At 39.8% G+C, this 22,669-nt stretch overlaps 1 protein-coding gene across 4 annotated transcripts in view; it reads left to right on the top strand.

Moving 5' to 3' along the window:
* BCKDHB (branched chain keto acid dehydrogenase E1 subunit beta) overlaps positions 1 to 22,669 on the top strand; it is a 202,982-nt gene that overhangs the window by 14,636 nt on the left and 165,677 nt on the right. The window lies entirely within an intron of this gene.

The following is a 22,669-nucleotide window of genomic DNA, read 5'->3' as shown; positions in this document are numbered from 1 at the left end:
CATCCACAGAATGCTTTGGTCTAGAGTTCTTCCAATGTGTTCTAACTGTAGCATCCCTCTGACCTGGTTCATATTACACATATTATGGATGCCAAAATAATCGTAGTTAAATGTATTGTTTATTATGGCATTCAAATCCAGGAAGCTTTCATCTCTTACTACTGCCTACCTTAGCCATTTTCACTTCCATTGCCTCTAGTTCAAGATTGTGCCTGATTGGTCTCTGTTAATAGATTTCATCTTTTATTACCTGTACTAATCACGGTTCTCCAGAGAATTAGAAGCATTAGGATTTATCTGCATAACTATATCTATATATGTGTGTGTATATAGGTATTATATATGCATCTATATCTATTTGTATGTATATGTACCTCTGTATATTTATAATCTATGTCTATACCTGTATCTATATGCCTCTACCTATATCTATATTGAGAGAGAGAAATTTATTTTTTAAGGAATTGACTCACACAGTGAGGGGGCTGGCAAGTCTGAAATCTGTAGGGTAAGCCAGCAAGCTGGAAACCCAGGCAGTGTTTCTGTGTTGCAGCCTTCAGGCTGAATTTCTTCTTGTTTGGGAGACCTGCCTCTTCTCCTAAGGCCTTCAAATAATTGGATGAGGCCCATCCATATTATGAAGACTTATCCGCTTCACTGAAAGTCTACTGATTTAAATGTTAATCACATCTAAAAAATACTCTCATAGTAATATCTACTCTGGTATTTGACCAAATAACTGGGCACCATCACTTAGCCAAGTTGACCCATAAATTAACGGTCCCATTATCCTTCCAGATATTTTACCTCGGCTGATCAATGCCTTTTGCTTGGAGTGTGATTGATTTCTGTCTATTGCTTTCACTTACTTCATTTGACTCAGACTTCATACTGTTAGAGTACATTTTGGCCCATCCCAGCACCCCCCACTCCTGCCCTGCCCTGACTTGCTGTGTAAGGAATGTATTTCAACTCCTTATTGTTAGGGGTGACTTTGAGGTGATTTGACTTCATTCATTTCTTCTCTGAGTCTTAACTGATCTGGAAGTCAGCAAGGCACTTATGTTTAGGGGGAGGAGTTGACTCCTACCTTTCTTCTTACTTTTGCCACTGCCCTCTGAAGCTCATGGGTGCATGCAAGTAAGGAGGGAGGGTCTTTCCGATATTTTTTTCCTAATTGTTGTTCCTTCTTGTTCTTCTCTTCTCTGAGGTTATATTATATTTGGATCCAAGATACCATGGCATGGCCCATCTTGTTTACCAGGAAGTCCTTTTCTCTTTATAGCAGGTTGATTTTCTGAGTCCTGTCCCTCTGTTGTCTCCTGTTTCTAACAGCTGTTTAGATTTTGAGATGGTTGGGCCAATCTCAACTACCTCACACTATCTCAGTTCCAGCGACTTCAGACTCCGACAAACTTTAGCTCTTAAAAAAAATTAAAAACCTTTAAACATTTGATTTCAAAAGCAATGCATATACATTGTAGAAAATATGGAAAATATAAAAAAGCATAAAGGAGAACATAAAAATTGTCCATACTTCTAAAGTATGAAAAAAAACAATGGTACCCATCTTGATGCACACACTTCTAGACCATATTTGAATATATCTGAGTATATTTGCATATAGTAACTAATGTTTAAAACATAGAATTATACTTTTGTTTTCTTCTTAGGATTTTCAGCTCTATTTACATTGCCCATCAGTTCTTACATGCTGTTTACTTTATGCACTGGAGCCCTTAGCGCATTAATTATGGTTGTTCTAAATTCCTGGTCTGACAATTCCAATCCCTGCCATGTCTGGTTCTGTTGCTTACTCTGTCTCTTCGAATTGTGATTTTTGGTTTTTGGTTTGCCTTGTAATTTTCTCTTGATAGCTAGACATGATGCACTGGGTAAAAGGAATTGCTGTAAATAGGCCTTTAGGGATGCGGGAGTGAGGTGTATGGGGATGGGAAGCATTATATAGCCTTGTGATAGGTCTAAGTCCTTTATTGAGCCGATGCCTCTGGACTGTGAACTTCACAAGTGTTTTTTCTTCCCTGTCAGGTGGGACAGGATGGATGGAGCTGACTAGAGTTGGCCATTTTCCTTTTCCCATGTCAATTACACTAATTATACATACCCAGCAGATTAGGCTCTAGTTAACTGGTTTCACTTGAGGTCAGGCCTTTTTAAGAAGGGGGTGCTGTGGGGCACATGGGTGGCTCAGTAGGTTGAGTGTCCAACTTTGGTTCAGGTCATAAACTTGCAGTTTGTGAGTTCAAGCCCTGCATTGGGCTTGCTACTGTCAGCTCAGAGCCCACTTCGAATCCTCTGTTGCCCTCACTCTCTGCCCCTCCCCCGCTCATGCTCATGCTCTTTCTCAAAAATAAGTAAACATTAAAAAAAAAAAAAAAAAAGGGAGTGCTGTGGCAAGTTTCAAAATGGCTCCTTGTCCGCTTCCCCAGCTGGAAGCAACAGGGGATTTTTCTCCGATGTTTATCAGAGCTTCTGGAGGAGAGCCTCACAGAACTGTGGAGGCCTCTCTCTGACTGGATTCCTTGGAATTTTTAACTCTCAGACTTGTACACACTGAACCTCCATCAATTCCTCAAGTACAGTTCAAGTTTTCCTATCCTGGCACTGGCTCTTGCAGTGGTTTTTGCTCGTCAGTCTCTGCTCTGGTAAGTCAAGATTCCCTATATTCATCTGTCTGTCTCTTTAGTCTTGAGGACAACAGTTTTCTCTGTGTCGTCCCTTGCCTTGTGGGCAAGAGTTGTTGATTTTTTTAGTCTGTTCAGTTTTTCGCTTGCTGTTAGGACAGAGTGGCTACTTCCAAGCTCCTTGCATGTGGAACTGGAAACCAGAGGTCAAATTATACTTTTGTTTACTTAGTCTTGTCTACATCTGGTGTAGCTATGCTTCTGAGCAGACTCTAGCCCTCACTAGTCTGTCTTGCCTTAGCCAATGTGGTAACATGCTGAGCGCTTGTTTAAGCTGGCGAGTCTTCTGTTGGTTGTCTGCCAGGTTCTCTCTCATCCATGGTGCTCTTCTCACTGTACCCATTCTGTCTGGGGCGTTTCATCCACGTCCCCCGCTACTCACACACAAGTGACTTCAGATTTTCTAAATCCAGTCTAGACCTCTGGCTTGGGCTTCAGATCTGTGTATTCATTGTTCCACGGTACACCTTCACCTCAGTGTTCCAGCCACTTCAAACTCAGCATTTCCAAACTCCGGTTTTCAAACTCCACCCAGCAAATCCACGGCTCCCACCGCATTTCCTGTCTCAGTGAACATACCACTATCCATTCAGTTACCTGAGCCAGAAACTGGGGGGGATTCTAGTCTCTTCCTCCTTTCTCATTCTTCACCCCCAGTCACGTCCTACAAATTCATCTTCACAGCTTATCTCTGATATGGTCTCTGTATTCTTGCTTTCCTGGTCTGCTTTCAGATCCTTAATCCTCCCTGCTTGGAGATTTTTACCCCTTTTCTTAGCAATCACCCTCCCTCCAGTCCCTACTTTGCTGTGATAATTCTAAAAGGCACATTTCTTGGTGGGATGTACAAAAGACTGAGCTCTGCCCTCTACCTACCTACCTAACCTCATTCATTGTATTCTTTTTTTTTTTAATTCATTTTATTCTTTAAAAAATTTTTTATTTTATGTTTATTCATTTTTGAAAGAGAGAGACAGAGCACAAGCAGGGGTGGGGCAGAGAGAGAGGGGGACACAATCTGAAGCAGGCTTCAGGCTCTGAGCTGTCAGCACAGAGCCCGACGCGGGGCTCAAACTCACGGACCGCGAGATCACGACCTGAGCCACCCAGGCACCCCTAATTCATTTTATTCTTTACCGATATTGAATTGCTAGATGTTTTCTCTGAGCCTCTGCCTTTTGTTCCATCTCTCTTCCTTTGCACACACCATTTGGATCTTTCTCTCCCATCTGATTACTTGGTAAGCTCCAATTTTGCCTTCAGAAGCTTCCTCTCTGGAGCTCTTCCTGACCCTCCCAAACAAACCCAAGGGCTAGTTTTCACTGTTCAGATTTCATGTCTTTCACATATTGCAGGTTGCATTGCAGTTGTGTCCCTACCAGATCTCTGCAGCAGACAACTTCAGGAAGGCAACAGATATTTAAGTCATCTGTGCATCCCTAGCTCCTAATATTGTGTCTGGCAGTACTTATTAAGTGAATGTGGTTCACCCTCTCACCAAGACAGTGGCCTATTGCCTGAGAGAGGGGATTTCCTTATCTCCCTGTAATGATGTTGGTTAGTCTGATTGTTTTTCTTTTAAAAATGTTAAAACAGGGAGAAACTCTCACTTGAAAAAGTCCTCTACTCCTAGAGGGCACCTGCAGATTTATGTTTCTACGACAGGGGGTTGAGCTGATTAAGGGCTAGCTTTTTTAGCTTTATTGTCAGCAGCTGCTGTGAGTTTTTCTAAGCACTTTAGGACTATGACTTGAAGTTTTGAATAATTCCAGGTTGATCAATGTGAACAATTAAATCACCAGCTCTGTGTAATGAGAAGGAGTGAGCTTCAATTTTTAAGAGTAAAGAATAAAGGGAATGGTGGAGAGAAATATATTAAAATAGAACTTTTTCTGTATTAAAAAAATGGCATGTATCTTTTAAAAATAATTCTCTGCCCTTTTGAGTACAGGCCAGGGTGTTTAGCTATACAGAGGCATGTTTGTATTTTTTGAAGTTAAAAGCATTTGTATTTAAGAGATTATATTGATATAGTTGAATGCATTGCTTTAAATGGCATAGCAAAGAACATCTTGCAAGGAATTGTTTAGCTTTCTGGGGAGGAGCTGAATGTTGGGAGAATGGATCACAGTCGGTAGGTGGCAGCCTACACTTTGAAATGACACTGTCCTTGTTGGCCTGGTACCAATACTTTGGAACTGCTGAGGAGCCTTTTAAATTCCATCAGAAGGGAGAATTTGAAGAATTGCAGGTTACTGACTTACTACTGTGATGCTGAATGCTACTTAATATTAAAGAGAAGGAGCTGTGTAATTAGGGACCATGCTGTTAAAAAAAGAGAGGGAGAGAGAGAGAGAGAGAGCTCTTTTGTACTCCAGACAGTCCAGATGGGTGAGTTTACCACCACTCAACCATTTTTCTCCTTCCTTATCCTTTGATGGAACAAAATAATAGGGGTGGTTTGAAAACTGAAAATAGATAGTTTGACCTCATTGACACATTGCACACCAAATGTCAGCTTTAGCCTCTTTAAGCAAGAGATCCCTTGCTTGGGAGAACAGTTAGAACTAGGTGTGTTCTAGGGAAGCAGTGGGTAGGAGAGGGCAATTCAAAAAGTAGTTGATTTTTTAGGGTATGTATGATTTTATGTTGAATGTCACACATCCTTTCATTTATATAAGATTCCACGTGTCATACAAAATCTGTCCTCATTATTGTCCTTCTCTATATTGTCTGTGTTTTATTCACGTAACACTTTGGTATGTCAGGTTTAGCGTACGCTTTTATTTAATACTATTCTATATTAATGTGAACATTGCTGGGCTGTGGTTCGTAAGGCTCTGTTTTGGTTCACTTATTGGGGGAAACTTAGGTGAGAAAAGGAATAGCAGAGGACTTGCTGAATTAGTCTGTTGGCCCAAACATCTGCCTTTTCATGGGATTTGATGGTTTTCCATTACCATATTCATTCCTGTACACCACAACTGTGGCCTGTCCTAGCAGCTTGGGAAAACGAATATAACCACTTGTTTGTTTTCCTATGTAAATATCATAGAAATTGTATAACCAGACACTTCAATACACTGGATTCAGGAAGGAAAACTAGGGCAGGCATGTGGAGAAGATATGTTCTCCTCTATAATATGTCAGTATTTGGGAGTTGATTTTCAGCCTCTGTGGCCTCATCAGTAAAGGAAAGAGCTAGATGTTCCTTATGAGCTCATATTTTGGTATTCTTTGTGATTGTGTGTCTCTTTCAAAAGAGGAGTACATTTGCTTTATGTTTCAATTTCCTTTATATTTAAGGGTTTTAGGAGTATAGCAATTGTTCTGTCCTTTGAGAATCATGAGCACGTTAGGCCCTTAATTTTCTCATAAGTCCTTTTCCAGTATAAGTTTTAAATTTGGGGGATGAAAGGAAAAATCTTTTGACAAGTCTCTAATACTTTTACGTGAATTATGAAATTAACCTCTTCAACAGCAAAAGTGACCTTCTGCAGAGAAAGGATTACTTGGGTGATAATCATCCTTGCGGACATAATGTCAGGAATATCAATCTGTGAAAGAACGCTTGGCTTCTAGGCAGTTGAAACTAATTTTACTGAAGCAAAAACTTGGTAAAATAATGGCAATTCCTGAGGGAAATGCAGTACGTGATTTATTTTCCCTATGAAGTGTATACATTTATGACTTCATAGCAGATTGAACACCAGACGTAGGTTGTAAGATATTTAAATGTTCCATGAATTTAGAGTAAAACCAGGTATTGAGATGGTGTAAACTTTTTTCCTAATATGCTTATTAAAAAATATTTTAAAAGAATTGTTAGCTTTAAATGTCTTTCTTCCCAAAAGTCAAGCACTTTATATTGCTCTTGGTATTACAAGGCCCTTTGTTTTCTATATAAAAAAAAAATTTTTTTAACGTTCATTCATTTAAAAAAAAAATTTTTTTTTTTAACGTTTTATTTTATTTTTGAGACAGAGAGAGACAGAGCATGAATGGAGGAGGGTCAGAGAGAGGGAGACACAGAATTGAAACAGGCTCCGGGCTCTGAGCTGTCAGCACAGGGGCCCGATGCGGGGCTCGAACTCACGGACCGCGAGATCCTAACCTGAGCCGAAGTCGGCGCTCAACCAACTGAGCCACCCAGGCGCCCCAACGTTCATTCATTTTTGAGAGAGACAGAGTGTGAGCAGGGGAGGGACAGAAAGGGAGGGAGACACAGAATCTGAAGCAGGGTCCAGGCTCTGAGCTGTCAGCACAGAGCCTGATGTGGGGCTCAAACTTACAAACTGTGAGATCATGACCTGAGCTGAAGTCGGACGCTTAACTGACTGAGCCACCCAGGCACCCCACATGGATGAGAGCCCCTAAAAGTACACATTGGATAGACTAGATTAAAAATAAAATAATATAAAATAAAAGGATTTTAAATGTGTCCTTTATCTCTTTTTTCCAGTTGAAGGAGTTACCCTAGAAAATGGGATGAGAATATTGTTGAGATATACTTCATTTACATTTGTTTTCCTTATAAATTGTTTTGATGTTCTTTTGTGAATTTTCATTCCCAAAAGACTTTAGAATCTACTAAAATTAGAATTGGTACAAGTTGTTATTGTATTTTAATTTATCTAAAAATCAAAATCATGTCTCACAATTGGCATGTTGACCAGTGTCTTAACAAATAACATTTAAGAAAATAAGATTGAAGGGGCACCTGAGTGGCTCAGTTGGTTAAGCAGCCTTCATCTCAGGTCATGATCTCACGGTCTGTGAGTTTGAGCCCCTTGTTGGGCTCTGTGCTGATAGCTGGGAGCCTGGAACCTGCTTCTGTTTCTGTGTCTCCCTCTCTCTCTGCCCCTCCCCTGCTTGCTCCTCTGTCTGTCTCTCAAAAATAATAAACATTAAAAAAAAAAAAAAAAGAAAATAAGATTGAATATATTTTGTAGAATATCAGAGCTGGAATCAGTCCGGTGATTCTCAACTGGGGGTGATTTTGCACAACTGGAGACAGGAGTCTAGAGACATGTTTGTCACAACAGGGGGTTGCTACTGGCATGTAGTAGGTAGAGGTCAGAGATACAGAGGTCTTACAGTGCACAGGGCAGCCCCTCCCTCCCATAATGTCAATAAAGCTGAGGTTGAGAAACCTGGATCTAGTCCTCCACATAATCTAGAAACTGAAGTTCTGAGAAGTTAGATAGTACCAAACTGTTGAGTGGTGAGTGAGTGAGACAGATCCCAAGCTCAAGCTTCCCAGAACCCGGTTCTGAGCTTTTTGCATTATGTTGTTTTTCCTTCTACTTGTAAATGAGCGACTCTTATAAAACATGAAGAATGGAAGGAATATATAAGGAATTTTAATGAACAATGCTTAAGGGCTTTGATTTGAGTAGGAATAACCCATCCGTAGCCATCAATAACCCCTATGAAAAAGTTGTTAAAAATTCTTTTTGTGATTCTTTTGTGAACACGTTTTCTGATTAGTGCATTAAGTTGTTCTGGGATGGCAGCTGCTGCTTCAACTAGTTTTTCTGTTTTTCCATAGCTGATCAAACAGTAAATGTTAGAGCTACCAACAGGTGTTCTCTTTGACATTTTGAACATCCGAGTGTAATGCCCTTAAGCCAGTTTTTCTCAACCTTATTTGACAATGGCAGGCTTTTAAAATTATCAAATATGAGCACCAACAGGGCTTAGGAGATAGGCTTGAACTGAAGGAGACCAGAAAAAATGGGATTATAGGTCATTATTGTCAGAACCTATAAAAATTAAGTCATATTTTTGTAAACATCACAATAATTAGAAAAATGAAACTATATTGAAAACACGTTAAGGAGAGTAAAAGATCCTTTGTTTTACACTTTCACTGTCCAGTATGCCATATATCATATGTCCTTAATATTAAGGATGATGCTGTGAAATTAGCTTCCGATTTAAATCTGGTGTCAAGTCTTATGAATCTCCTCTTCCAGACTGGTACCTTTTTTTTTTTCTTTTTTTAAGATTTTATTTTTAAGTAATCTCCACACCCAATGTGGGGCTCAAACTCATAACCCCAAGATCAAGAGTCTCATGCTCTACTGACTGAGCCAGCTGGGCGCCCCAGACTGGTACTTTTGACAATGGGAAGAACGCACACTTTTCTTCAGTATTTAGTATTTCTTGAATGTGGAGGCGGTAGATATTATTAATTGTTTTATTTTGGACAGCTCACTTTCTAACTTTTACATATTGCAGCCGGTGATTTTTTTTTAACCTTTCATATATTCAGAATTGCTGCTTATTTGATTCAAATATACTTTTGGAATTATAAGGTTTTTTTAGATCTCAGAAAGTATCAGGGATGAAAGGGGGTCAGCAGGATAACAATTCTCATATACATTTCAGATTGTAGATCTGGGAGTCCCTGGCCCCCCCAATTCTGTGCTGTTCAGCTCGAGGAAGCCAATCACAAGCCCATTAAATTACAACTGAGAATGCTTTTCCCTCTAGAAGTAGCTTGCCTCATGGGCTTGTTAGCCCTGTGTTGACACTGCGCTCAGATATTGAGCTGTTATTGTCACTTACCTGAGGTCACATACCTGTCTCAAGAGGTTTGAATTTAAGTGCGTAGGTTGTTACATAGCTCTACAGTCTGTGCTTCGTTTCTAACTTGTAATTCCACTGTCTAGTGACTTCAGTGCAATTAGAAATTCATGTAATAATTAAATTCACCAGGAAAAATGATTTTCCAGTCCAATTGGAAGTAGCCAGTACAAACAGCCCCGCATGGAAGATAGCCTTAATGTCATTTGACAGGTATTTGTTGAACGAAGCCTCGTATGTAAAGTCCTAGAGGACTGGAGCGAGTGCTTTGTTTTCTGTTCCCGTTTAGTGTAGATGAAATTTCTTGGTTGCTTTGATTGGCAGAGTGGATAAGGGATCAGTTAGGTAAAGGTTGGCAAATGTCATGTGCTAAGGAATCACTTGGGAAGCTTGTTGGACAAAAAGTTTTCAGTTTCCTAGTGAGCAGCTACACCCAAAGGCAGCTTTAGCAATGAAGTGCTTGACCTTCTCTGGTGGCGTCCTGCCATCCCTCTCCCCCCGAGGTCCTCTGGCCACCAGCCAGAAATGGTGGCATCTGGCCAACCTTAAATTAGCCAAAAGATTCTTTTTCTGCAGTTTTGGCTCCGGGACACTCAAGCATCATTGGTAATAAGGGATTTCTCCCACTCTCAATTTCTGGGCACGCTGCTCATTTAACCCTCATGTTTTCCTCTTCTGGTCTCTGCCAGTGGGGAGTCCAGCAGAAACAAAGACACTAGTTTCTAAGCCAGAAACACAAACATGGTATTACATTCTTAATTAATCAAGACCCTGTAGCTGCTAAATTTGAGCATTTTGTTCTGGAAGACGTGGGGCTCCTTAAAATTCGAAAGGAAACTTTTAAATCACTTTGGAAACATGTTAATTCTTAAAAGGGAGAAAGGAACATTTAAATGGCATACACCATTTTATATCTATTCAGATCTAAATTGAATACTGATAGGTAGACATTAAAGAGAGAAGTTCTGTAGGATTCTCAACCAACAGTTTCCTAAGTCTGATAGGGCAAATCAGTCATTTGTCTGAAGAAGTCACCTTTTTCTTCTGTCAAAGATTCTGGAGGTTCCTCCCAAGGACCATGTAGCCGTTGAGCTTTTTATTGTTTTGTTTTTAATTCTATAATATTCTGTAATTAATATGTTAATTATATAAAATAATTACTTTACTTTTCTACTTTCAATATTGAAGGTTGCAACTCTGCTCATAGTGTGTTTTAACTCTGTATATAAAAAGAGAAAAGTTAGGGGCACCTGGCTGACTCAGTCAGAGGAGCTTGCAACTCTCGATCTCGGGTCGTTGGTTCAAGTCCCACGTGGGTGTCGAGATTACAAGACAAAGACAGAAAAGAAAAAAAAAGAAAAGTTAGATACTGTGGCTACAATGATTGCACTTCTGTTCGGAAATGGTGAAGAGCTGTACGTCCACTCTTCTCACTGCAAGACATGGATCTAACGTGTCAGGATTTCCTTGTTCAGTTTTGTTTTTTTCAGGTCCCCTTCTGGTATTATTTGTATCTATTTGTGGTTTCTAGCAGAGGCTTTGTTCAATAGCAACAGCGTCTCCTCCCTAATTCTGCTAAAGGATTCGGCCTAGTGGGTAGCATTGGATATATTTTCTCCCTTCCAGATCACGTGGCATCTGTCCCCCCCCGTCGCCTTCTCGTGGGTCTCCTTTTGGAGGCTTTAGTGGTTTGTCACAGTTTGGCCTTGCCTGTCCTTTTCTTGCCATCACTACGTGTGCAGCCCTAAGTGGCCTGATGTCCAGCCTCTGGAGGACAGCCAAAAAAGGCAATGAACAGTCCTCGGTTGATGGTGCAGGATCTGTGGTTCCTGATTTTGCTAATGTTGAGGTCTCAGGGGTGCTTGAGGTGACTTTAATCTTCACAGTTTCCCCAAACCATCTCATGCGTACATAAAATCTAAGTTAAAACAGCAGGGTAGCTATGAAAATGTAAGATTAGGACAAGCTGTCTGGCTCTATTCTCCAACCACAATGCTTCTCCTAAGCCTCTCCTATATAGATATTCTGGAGTCTCTGCTGCCTGGCAACTCCACCAGTTTTCTTTGTTTGGGTCAGTTTTATAGTTTCTGCAGAACTGGAAGGTTGCCACTCAAAACAGCCCTAGGTCCCTTCAAGCATGTGATCTGGATTGTGAGGCCAAGTGCTCACAAGTAATGAAGGGATAATGAAGGCAGCGGTGGGCGGGAGCGTGCTCAGCAGAGAAAGGCCCCCATTGACCCTTACCATTGCTACATTGAGCGGTGGGTGCAGGAAGTAAGTGGTTACTGTTAAAGTGTCCTCCAAAGGTTGTCTTGGGCTAAGGCACTTCTTTACTATGTCCTGGTATTACTCAGATTATTTTCCTGTGACCAGTTTACGGTGCCTTAAGAGTTTGTCAAAGATGCCATTCCAGGCAGGTAGATGCCTTTCAGTTGTATGTGTACACATGTGGGATAAGTGTTTGAAGTGGGTCTCCAGACAGCAGCAGCACTGTTCACAGTGGTGCTTCTCTGCCTGGCCCCTGTGTTGCAGGACACCCCAGAGATACGGGTCTCACCCCAGAGATTCTGGGTTACTGCTCTGGGTGCGGCCAGGGTGTTGGAGTTTTAAAAGGTCCCCAGGTGATTCAAATGTGCAGCCAAGTTTGAGAACTACTGCTCTAGAAGGTACTAAAACTTTTAAGATGTGGTCTCTGCCTTTAAGGAAATCCCAGTACACTTACTGGGCCAAAGCATAATTACATGGTGAGTAAAATAACAGTGTAAGAATGAAATCACAATATAAAACTATGTAAGAAGGTGCCTAGTAACTTTGTTTCTTTTATTTAGGCCAGAATTTAAATGCCAGGGGGTGAACTAAGTGGTACACTGGGAGAGTTTTTATAGAAAATGGCACCTGAAAGTTCTGGAAAAAGAGAGAATTGAACATAAGCATCTATTTTTGTTCCTTCCCTAAACCCCACTAAAATGTTAGGGGATCCTCTTTTGTAGACGCCTAAATCCTCAAGGATGGGGAGAGTGGGATTGGAGACCATGTGAACAAAGTGTTGGACTCTGGAAGGTAAAGGGCTTAATAGGCTTGGAAAAACAGAACCTGGAAGGGGCAGTGGAGTGGCCAAGAACCAGCCCAGTTTATGTTGCACAATTACCCAAAGGCTCAGGAATTGGCAACACCAAGTTCCTCTGGGAATAGGGATGAAGGGAATGATGCTCTTGAATAAGGAAAATTGGTCGAAAGTGTTTTTCAGAAGCTCTTAGCTCTCCACAACCAGGCAGCATCCTAGAGGTTATTCTCCATGGGGAGGGTAGGTATAAATGCACCTAGAGGTGAGGGAGGCTGGGAAATGTAGTATTTATTCTGTGCGGGTGTGTGCTCAGCTAAAACCATGGGGTTCTGTCACTGTAGAAAAGTAGAAAAAAGGGAGAATGGATATCGGGGGGTACCTAGCGGTCAGTACCATGCTTACATGTACAGGTATTAGCTACATTAGTATAATAACATTAGTAATAGTGATGATTAATAGCAGCAAATTCTTTTTTTATTTTTATTTTATTTATTTATTTTTTAACAATTCTTTTTTTTTTTTTTTAATGTTTATTTGTTTTTGAGAGAGAGAGAGAGAGAGACAGAGCGCGAGCAGGGGAGGGGCAGAGAGAGAGGGAGACACCGATTCTGAAGCAGGCTCCAGGCTCTGAGCAGTCAGCACAGAGCCCGACACGGGGCTCGAACTCGCAAACTGTGAGATCATGACCTGAGCCAAAATCAAGAGTCAGAGGCTTAACCAACTGAGCCACCCAGGTGCACCAGCAACAAACTCTTAAGATGCTTTCTGTGTGGCCAACGCTGTCCTGGGAACTTTATGTATATTAACTCATCTAATTCTCACAATCTCACAAGATATGAAATTCTATTATCCCATTTTGCAGATGTGGAAACTGAGGCACAGAGAGGATAAGTAACTTCCTCAAGGTTTCACAGTTATGACCAGGCCTGCCACTTCATCTTTCTGTGATTAAACCTGACATTGTGATTAAGTTTCAGAAAAACCTGATTGCCAGTTAATATTGTTTAATGTTCTGGTTTTGTGTTCTCTTTGAAAAAAAAAATGATTATACTGACATATGCTTGGTAAATATAAGGAATTAATGCTAGTTTTATAAGACTATATTATGTGTTCACAAATTCAAATAACATTAAAATACAAATTTAATTTAACATTTGAGGTCTTAGTTTTTTCTGTTTAAAATGGGTTCATATAATTTGAATACTATTGTAGAAAATGGCGAATGACATAATTAAACTGGTAATTTAGAAGGTGACTCTGGCCACAGCATGGGGAGCTAGCTGTGAGACTAAAGTCAGGGAGCCCAGGTGTTCTTAAACTTGAGCATGCATCCGAATCATCTGGAAGGCTTGCCTAAGCACAGATTACTGGGCCCTACCCCAGAGTTTCTGGCTCAGTAGGTCTCAAGTAGGGCCCAAGAATTTTTACTTCTTTTGTTTTTAAATTTTTTTAACATTTATTTAATTTTGAGAGAGAAAGAGAGTATAAGCAGGGGAAGGGAAGAGAGTTAGGGAGACAGAGGATCCAAAGCAGGCTCTGCACTGACAGCAGAGTCTGATGCAGGGCTTGAACTCATGAACCATGAGATCGTGACCTGAGCTGAAGTGGACGCTTAACCAACTGAGCCACCCAGGCGCTCCCCAAGAATTTTTACATGTAACAGGTTTCCAGATGGTGCTGCTACTGGCTGGTCTGAAGACCACAGTTTGAGAACTGTGGCATCTGAGTGGTAATGAGAATGTAATGTATGGCAGTGGAGGGAAGATGAAGTCAGGAAGGGGGGCAGTGAAGTCGGGGAAGAACTGATGAGACTTGCCATTCTTTGGAAGCTGGGACAAATGGAAAGGAAAGGACCTAGGGCTGTTGGCAGGGGTTAAACATTGAATGAAAGATAGACTGAGAAGTGTTGATTGGGTATGCAGTGAAGAGCCCATTGGTGACTTGCTGACCTAAAGAAAATTTTCGTGGCAAAGGGGGGTCCGAAATAGACTACTGAGGCTTTGAGGAGCTAACGATTATCCTGTTCCAGCATATAGAATTTAGAGTTCTTTAATTTTGAAGCCCTGGACTATGCTGTGTATCATGGCTTATTTTAGCTGGACATCTGGTTTGGACCAAACTAAAGGCTTCCATCATGTTATGCATCATGATACTGTCTGGCTTTCCTCCTGACCTTTTGTTTAGAAATAGATCTGACACTAAAAAGTGTCCAGTTTATTTGAAGTGAAACTCCCCCTTTTGCATATGTGCGTATTAGTTTTAGATCAATGTGGAAACTGTTTTCCTTGCATTTTATTATGTATAGTGACTTTCAAGCTCTATCTGCTTCTTGCATCCTGCTTCTGGATCTTCAAAAGAACTCAGATTTAAGGGGCACCTGGGTGGCTCAGTTGATTAAGCAGCCAACTTTGGCTCAGGTCATGGTCTCACGGCTTGTGGGTTCGAGCCCCATGTTGGGTTCTGTGCTGGCAGCTCAGAGCCTGGAGCCTGCTTCAGATTCTGTGTCTCCCTCTCTCTCTCTGTCCCTCCCCCACTCACACTCTTCTCTCTCTCAAAATTAAATAAACATTAAAAAAAAAAAAAGAACTCAGATTTAAAACTAGATATTGTCAAATTCTGTTGGCTTTACCCTGGGTTTTCTCTCACTACTGTCCCTAGCATAGTTCATGCGCACTTAGTACCTTTGATCTGAATGATTATAATATTTGTCATAAGAGCCTTTGTTCTCACTCTCCTCCCTACTCTAGTTCATATTGTGTACATCTGTGAGTTTTCCCAGAATGCAGTTCTGATCACACTATATCCTTCCTTGAAACTTTCCCCATGTTTGGTACTAAAGTCCAGTGTTCTTAGCTTAGCATTTAAGATCTTAAGTGATTTGGCTTTGACTTTTCTTTCCAACATTAGTTTCCCTCCCCCATATTCTTGGCTGCATCCACAGTGCTCGCCAGTTGTACCCATGGGGAAGTCTTCCCTGGGCTTCAAATCTGATTTATGCTACCAGACCTAGCACATCTTCCTCACAGCCTTCGCGACCTAGAAGTCATTTCTCTTAGTTATTCTCATCGGTTTCCATCTAGTGCTGCATCCATAACTCATCATGTTTATTTTGACCCCTATTTTACTTGTACATAAAATTCATTTTCATATCTCTTGTGATGCTCGTAATAGTGACACAGAAGTTGTTTGAATGAATGGAAAAAAGGGAAGCCAGTTGTCATGATCTAGTGCGAATAAAGTGGTGAGTCGTTTAACTGACACAGTAAGAGTATTGCATACCAGCAAATGCCTTTTACTGGAATTTTCTAATACTGCTGCGAGTGAGGCTCTAAGGGGACTTTGTAATGTTTTTTGGTCAGAAGTCTTTTATTTGACTGACTAGTTTTTGGTTGTTCTAGATATTTTAGTGAGCTGAGTAGCATCCTTATTGTAAGATGTCCCTTTTCCATTATCCTGTTTATGGCAAGCTTGGTAAGCATTATCCAGAAGACACATGTATGTATAAATACACATGTACGTACATAAATTCACACATTTTTACCTGAGATAAATATGGTGATGAACCGTGTTTTTCTACACAGTAGATAATAGTTAGATGGACTAATGGATTCACTAGCCTGATTAATGATCTGGACCAGTTATTTTTTGCCTTTTGATAAATTCCATTGTTGTTTTCTGATTCTGCTTTCATTTACTCATTGGAGTGTGAACTAGAAAAGTGCTTTCCATAAGTGAATAGATTATAGAAGTGATGCAGGGTTTGTTGGGTATGATTGATTTTAGAGGAAGAAACATCTAGAACTAGCATAAGAAATTGTAATGCTGTAAATTATAAAAATCATCAAACATTTCATATTTAGAAGAGAATGACTTCGAAAATAACTGGCTTTAATTTTGACTGAATATCAATCATTTGGGGCTTTTAAATTGTGTTACTTTGGGGACCATATTAAGGATCATAATTACGGTATCTCTGTGTATCTCTGCCTGTGTGCGTATATTGAATTAGTTTCTATAGCAGTGAGACTCACAGATATTTTTAAAAGAGCTGATAGTGAATGTTTATTTTCTGGTTAAAACCGGTTCTCGATTCTCTTGAGCTTTATTTTATTAATAGCTCTTCAATTTGGACTTAGAATTGGTTTAATGTCAACTTTCTCCTGTTTACAAAGGGGAAAGCTCATTTATTTTTCATGCTTCTTTGTCATGTTGTTCCCTTTGCTTCTGAGAAAAGGGCACCAACCTATTTAGATAGGGAAGTTTAGGCTATTTATAAAGCTAGGCAGGTTAATTGAAGTTGACAGCTTGGTAATGTCCTCCTTGTTGAATGACGCACATGGGTTTTAGACGATGTTGGCATGCTGTTTTCACTTATAGTCAGGAATCAGCTGGCGGAATTTGTGTGCTTTGAGCTTTAGTGTTGACGTAGGTACTGGGTACAGATATGTTTTAGGAAACATCTCATTTCCATATAAATGAATGAAGACTAAAAAAAAAAAAAAAAAAATTAGATGGCTTGCCCTTAAATTCCAGCTGGTATCACAAGGATGACGAAGATATTTCTTTTGACTTTCTGGAAAAACAGCTTTGGTTGTATTCAAGCAAAGTGAAGTTATTACAGCTTTATTCAGAAATACTTCTTATATTCATTTTTTGGGAGTCATTTTCAACATCAGCTATGTGTACATATATTTGAAAAATTATATTTTTGTGTACATTTCCCTGAACTCCAGCTTTCATCTCTTAACTTTTAGATAGCTTCACTTAAGAAATTTATAGTCACATCAATAACCATGTCAATTTAATTTTAATAAAAGGTAGAGGAGCCACAGTATTCATCTTTCTTACATGATAAAACTGTGGGTTTTGGTTGTTGTTGTTTTTTAAGACTAAATAACAATTTGACTGAAATGGGTTTTTGTGGTTTTTCTTTCCAAGTGTCACTTAAATTTTTTTTTTTAATGTTTATTTATTTTTGAGAGAGACAGAGACAGAATGCGAGTGGGTTAGGGGCAGAGAGAGAGGGAGACGCAGAAGCAGGCTCCAGGCTCTGAGCTGTCAGCACAAGAGCCCAATGCCGGGCTCGAGCTCACAAGCTGTGAGATCATGACCTGAGCCGAAGTCAGACGCTCAACCGACTAAGCCACCCAGGCACCCCCAACCACCCCCCTCCCCAAACTGTCACTTAAAGGAGAGTTGAACATACGCTTAGTGTGATAGTACATATTTCCTAGAACCCAAACATTCAGATTACACTTATTTAAATTCAATTTCATTTAAGATAAGGTGATTTCATAAGTGAGAATTGTATCTCTTTAAATCACATTGATCATGCTCAAAAACAAAATTTTAGTTTCTGTTCAGGTGTCAAAATGCCAGTGGTTGATTTATTACTGGTTATGATACGTCTTTCCTAGGTCCATAGTCCTCATCAAAGCCAGAGCTGGGCAGTTCCTGAGGATGTGCAGGGCTCTGAGAATGCTAAGTTGGTTCCATGCTGCTGTAAGGGTCATACTCAAATGTATAGTGAAAGCACACAACACACCTTTTAGGGACCAGTTGTTGCTTTGCTCAGGTACCCTTGAGGGGAGTAATATAGATGCCATTGCTTCCAAGAGGATGGCGTTTATTTACTTTGAGAGAGAGAGACTGTGCGTGCACATGAGGGAGGGGTAGATAGTGAGGAAGACAGAGAATACCAAGCAGGCTCCACACTGTCAGCACAGAGCCTGATGCAGGGCTCAGACTCACGAACTGTGAGATCATGACCTGAGCTGAAACCGAGAGTTGGATGCTTAACTGACTGAGCCAGTCAGGCGCCCCTGGGTGCTTGTTTAAATAGAACCGTGGTCTGTTGGGATCAACGGGGCCCTCATTTCCAAGCAGCACACTGGAAGACGTTAGGCTCCCTGGGATCCAGTCCTTGACCTGTGTGGTCTCCAGGCCTCTGCAGATACATGGCAGCAGCAGCATTCATTCATTTCTCAACTCAGGAGTTGATTTGATCACCAACTCTATATTCTCACCCCTGGGTTGTTTCTTGCAGGTTAGCAGAAGCCAGGCCTCCTGTTCATAACCCCCTTCAGCTCAGTGGTAATCCTTGGGATCTTTGGATAAAGATGCATGCATATAGACCTCCTGCTGTACCTGTTTGTGGTCTTGCTAATGGAACAAGATTTGGTTCCTAGTTTAGAATTGCCAGTCACCAAAGCTAACCTTCCTTCCCTAACCCACTCTTCACCCCAGATAAACAGAGAACTGACTGTGGAGGTCAAAGTGCACTCACCTCTTCGAGCTGTGATGGATTGGGGTTGAACGTGTGCAGGATGCAATGCTGAGTGGGTTCTTCCACCTGATGGTCTGGGGATCTTGAAGACCTCATATGGTCCCAGTACCTCTCAGTGCCAACCCTTAGCCTCCCAACTAACAACCATTAAATCCCATTGATTGTGTGGTGTTCTCAAACCCTTTTTATTTACTATTATCCTGATAATAATCACATTTTTATAATGCTTTCTGATTTGCAAAGAACTTGTACATGGCTTCTCTTATTACACCTCACATCAACCCCAGTTCTAGGGAGGTTCATTATTTTTATTGTCATTTGAGGATATGAATGAACAAACTGAAGCACAGTCTAAACTGACACAACCAGAAAGTGGAGTCCCATCTAAACCCACCCCTTTAACTACTGCTGACTTGCATACACACAGCAAACCTTTCCACCTTCATCTCCCACTAATGCCTCTAATCCCTTTATGCTTCAGCTTCCTTGGTTCATTTCCCAAACTCTGAGCTTCATGCCCTACCTCTGTGCCTTCAGTCACTATCCCCTCTTCCTCAAAAGGGGCCCATTCTTGAGTGGCCAATGGCATGCCTTCTCTTTCATGAAATGTTGCATGATCCCTCTGTGCCCATCTCTCCGAAAGAATTTCACTTCCCCCTCTCTTGTAATAGTATTTTATTTTTATATTATTTCCTGTGTCATAGTTATTTCCAGTTGACTTCTGTCCTTGTTACATAAGTTTTTCGAGTGTTTAAACGTTTGTAGTTGTTTAAATGATATCTTGCTTATCTCAATCATTTGTAGTATCCAACTACAGTGCCTTGTAGATGGTCAGGTACGTATTTTGTGTAAATATTGCATTGGGTACAACAAATCCTATCAAGTTATCTTTTACTGTGTCAGAATTAAAGCCTCTGATGATGTCAAGAGGATTCGGGAGGCCTTGATATTGTCCCTTCCCACACTTCTCCAACAGGCTTGTTTAGGAGGGTATGCTTGAGATATCTTATTCTTATTCTATCCTCAGTTTGGTCCACCTCTTAAAATCTTTAATGAATCAGTTGTATCCCATCTAAATGATGCTGCTGAGCACTTTGTTCATCTTAAAATAATTTCATCCCAATGTTCCATATTTATACTCGTCTCTCATCTGGTAATTGCTAATTGTAATTGAATTTCTTGGCAAACAAAAGAAGATCCAATTTCCAAGTATCAAAATCATTTTTGTTTTACCCTTTAAGATTTCTTTATTATTCATTAAAAAGTAAAAATCTGTTTAAAGTTGATGCATAACTTCGGGAACATAGCAAGCTGGAAATGTTGAATGCAATGAAAGATTTTTAGAACTAACTCTTATCATAATTAATATCATTTGAACTATGAAACTGATACAGTCAGTTGGGCATGCAGGTGAATCTGAACTGATGTGAGGACTTTCTCTAAAATTCCCTTGGTGTCTATGTAGTTGCTCCCTTTTTCCTGAGAGTGGATGGTGTAAAAACCACTTGATTCTTTACTCAAAATCTTATTTTTATGCACAGTTTGGAGATTTTATACTACTCTTTCTAGACAGAAACATGTATACATTTATACCGAGTAACATTGCTATCTTACTCTACAATTATTGACTCAAAGTTTAAAGAAGCCCTTTTAAAAGTTCTTAAGTTCTCAGTTGTTTTCATGATAATTTTTAAAGTTTACATATTTATTTTGAGAGAGACAGAGAGAGTGGGGGAGGGACAGAGAGAGGGAGACAGAGAAACCCGAAGCAGGCTCCGCACTGTCAGTGCAGAGCCCCATGTGGGGCTCGAATCCACGAACCATGAGATCATGACCTGAGCCGAAATCAAGAGTCAGACACTTAACCAACTAAGCCACCCAGGCACCCCCTTGATAATTTTTAATTACTGTTTTCTTTTAAAGGTGTTTTTTTTCTTTCACTTCACTGTTAGAAACTAAGTCATGTAATTTGAAGGCTTAACCCAGCTGTCTTTTTTGCTTAAACTTTTTGGGAAAACATTTGAGGGAATTTTAGCCTGTAAAGACTTAGTACATATACATTAAATGTTCAAAACTATTTTGCATCTGTGGCTGTAGTGCCAGATAATTAAGGTCTACTTTGGTACATTTTCGCATTTGAGTATAGAACCAATTTAGGAAAGAAGTTTCTCTAGCAGAGTGGCTCAGGCTTTAATTAGAACACCAAGACTGCCCATTACTGGCTGTTGTCCTTGGGCAAGTCACATAAATCGACTAAGTTTCCTCATTTGAAGAATGAGGGGCTGGTAGGCAGGTACTCAATGGTGCTAGGGTTTTGTGATTCTGTAATTTGTTATTCTGCTTGTTCTTATTCTACCCAACTTTTACATAATCATTACATTTTTCTCGTGGATTCTCTACCTAGTTTTTCTTTTTTTATTTAAAAAATATAGTTTTACCCCTTGTGAAATTTCTTATAGGTATAACTTTGAATTTTCCCCTAATAGATACAATATAGTTGTGTCCCTATATTTTCTTTAATTTAGGAATCTTTGTTTAAATTTTTTTAATGTTTTAGTTTTTGAGAGACAGAGAGAGATAGCGCAAGCAAGGGAGGGGCAGAGAGGGAGACACAGAGTCCAAAGCTGTCAGCTGAGCTGTTAGCACAGAGCCTGATGTGGGGCTTGAACCCTGGCCTGAGATTATGACCTGAGCTGAAGTCAGATGCGCAAATGACTGAGCCACCCAGGTGCCCCTAGGAATCTTTGTTTAAATGAAAAATGAACTTACCCCATGTGACTTATTTTTTCCAGTTAACCATGCAAAGTTAAAAAAAAAAAAAGCAAAACAACTTTTGGTTATTAATACTAATGTTTTTAAACAGTTGCCACACTCTCCATGTGTAATTTATTTTAAAAATACTTTTTTCAGTTTTATTTCCAAGCAGAATTTTTTTTTCTAAAATTGAACAGTAAAGTTGATTATTTGCTATTATTCTATTCCTGGGATATTGTTTCTCTAACTGCTGCTAGCTAACTCTGTAAGTCCATGGATATTCTGGGAGTTTTCATATTGTCAGTGAGATTTTAAAATTTTGGGGGTTTTTAATATCCGTGATAATAGTTAAAAAAAACAACAACAAAAAACCACATTCTGGGTCATCCAGACACCTGCCATATACTTGGTTAAGTATTACCACATGATAAAATTGGGGTTTGTGTTTATTGCTGTGTTTGTGCCATGTGAAGTCGAACTACTTCACAGTGTCTGAAGTGTATGAAGCTCTCACTGAGCTTCAAATAACACGCAGTGATAGGAGCATTCCTGTATGCCACACCCAAAGGATGTGGATTATCCTGCATTATCGCAGGAGCATAGTGATAACGTATTCAAGTTAGAGTCAGATGAGTTTCACAGATTCCATTTTTTAATGCATACCTTTCAATAGTTCACTAGCAGTAAGTTTATCAGTAATTATACACTGAAGAACTTTCTTCACCTGATTCCAGCAATAATTGAATAGCTACACATTTAATGCTGATTTTGATATGACTGTGATAACAACTTTCTCCTGAAGCAGCTTTCTTAAAATTATCATTCAAGGAATGCTTGCGGGTGGATTTATTTAGTAAGTCTGATTATCTTAACCTAGTAAAGAAAGCCATGAGGTCACACATACCATTTTGTAGGGTAACTTTAAGTGAAAAGGCATTGTTTCCCCATTAGAATGATTACAGTAAAAAAAAAAAAAAAAAAAAAAAAATCTAAAAGTACATTGGTACTGTGATTTTAGCAGGAAACCATGGTCTGTTACACTCTGTCTTTTCTGTTAATCTGAATTTAATTGGTTATGTAGTTGTTTTTGTATTTATAAATTTGTTTTGTCTTTGTTTTATCAGAGCAATAAATACTAAGTTTAATTTTGTGTGTATTAAAATAACATAATAAAACTGATTGAACTTGACATTAGGAGTGCAAGTGAATGTTTCTTTTAACCAAGTTGTCCATCTAGTACTGGTTTGAGAAAGCTTGGTCTATGATGTT

Source organism: Panthera pardus, unplaced genomic scaffold (genome assembly GCF_024362965.1).
Source record: "Panthera pardus isolate Hobbes unplaced genomic scaffold, ASM2436296v1 HiC_scaffold_17, whole genome shotgun sequence".
NCBI classification, from domain to species: Eukaryota; Metazoa; Chordata; class Mammalia; order Carnivora; family Felidae; genus Panthera; species Panthera pardus.
Note: the sequence above shows the minus strand (reverse complement) of the source record. Positions and strands in the feature narration are given on the sequence as shown.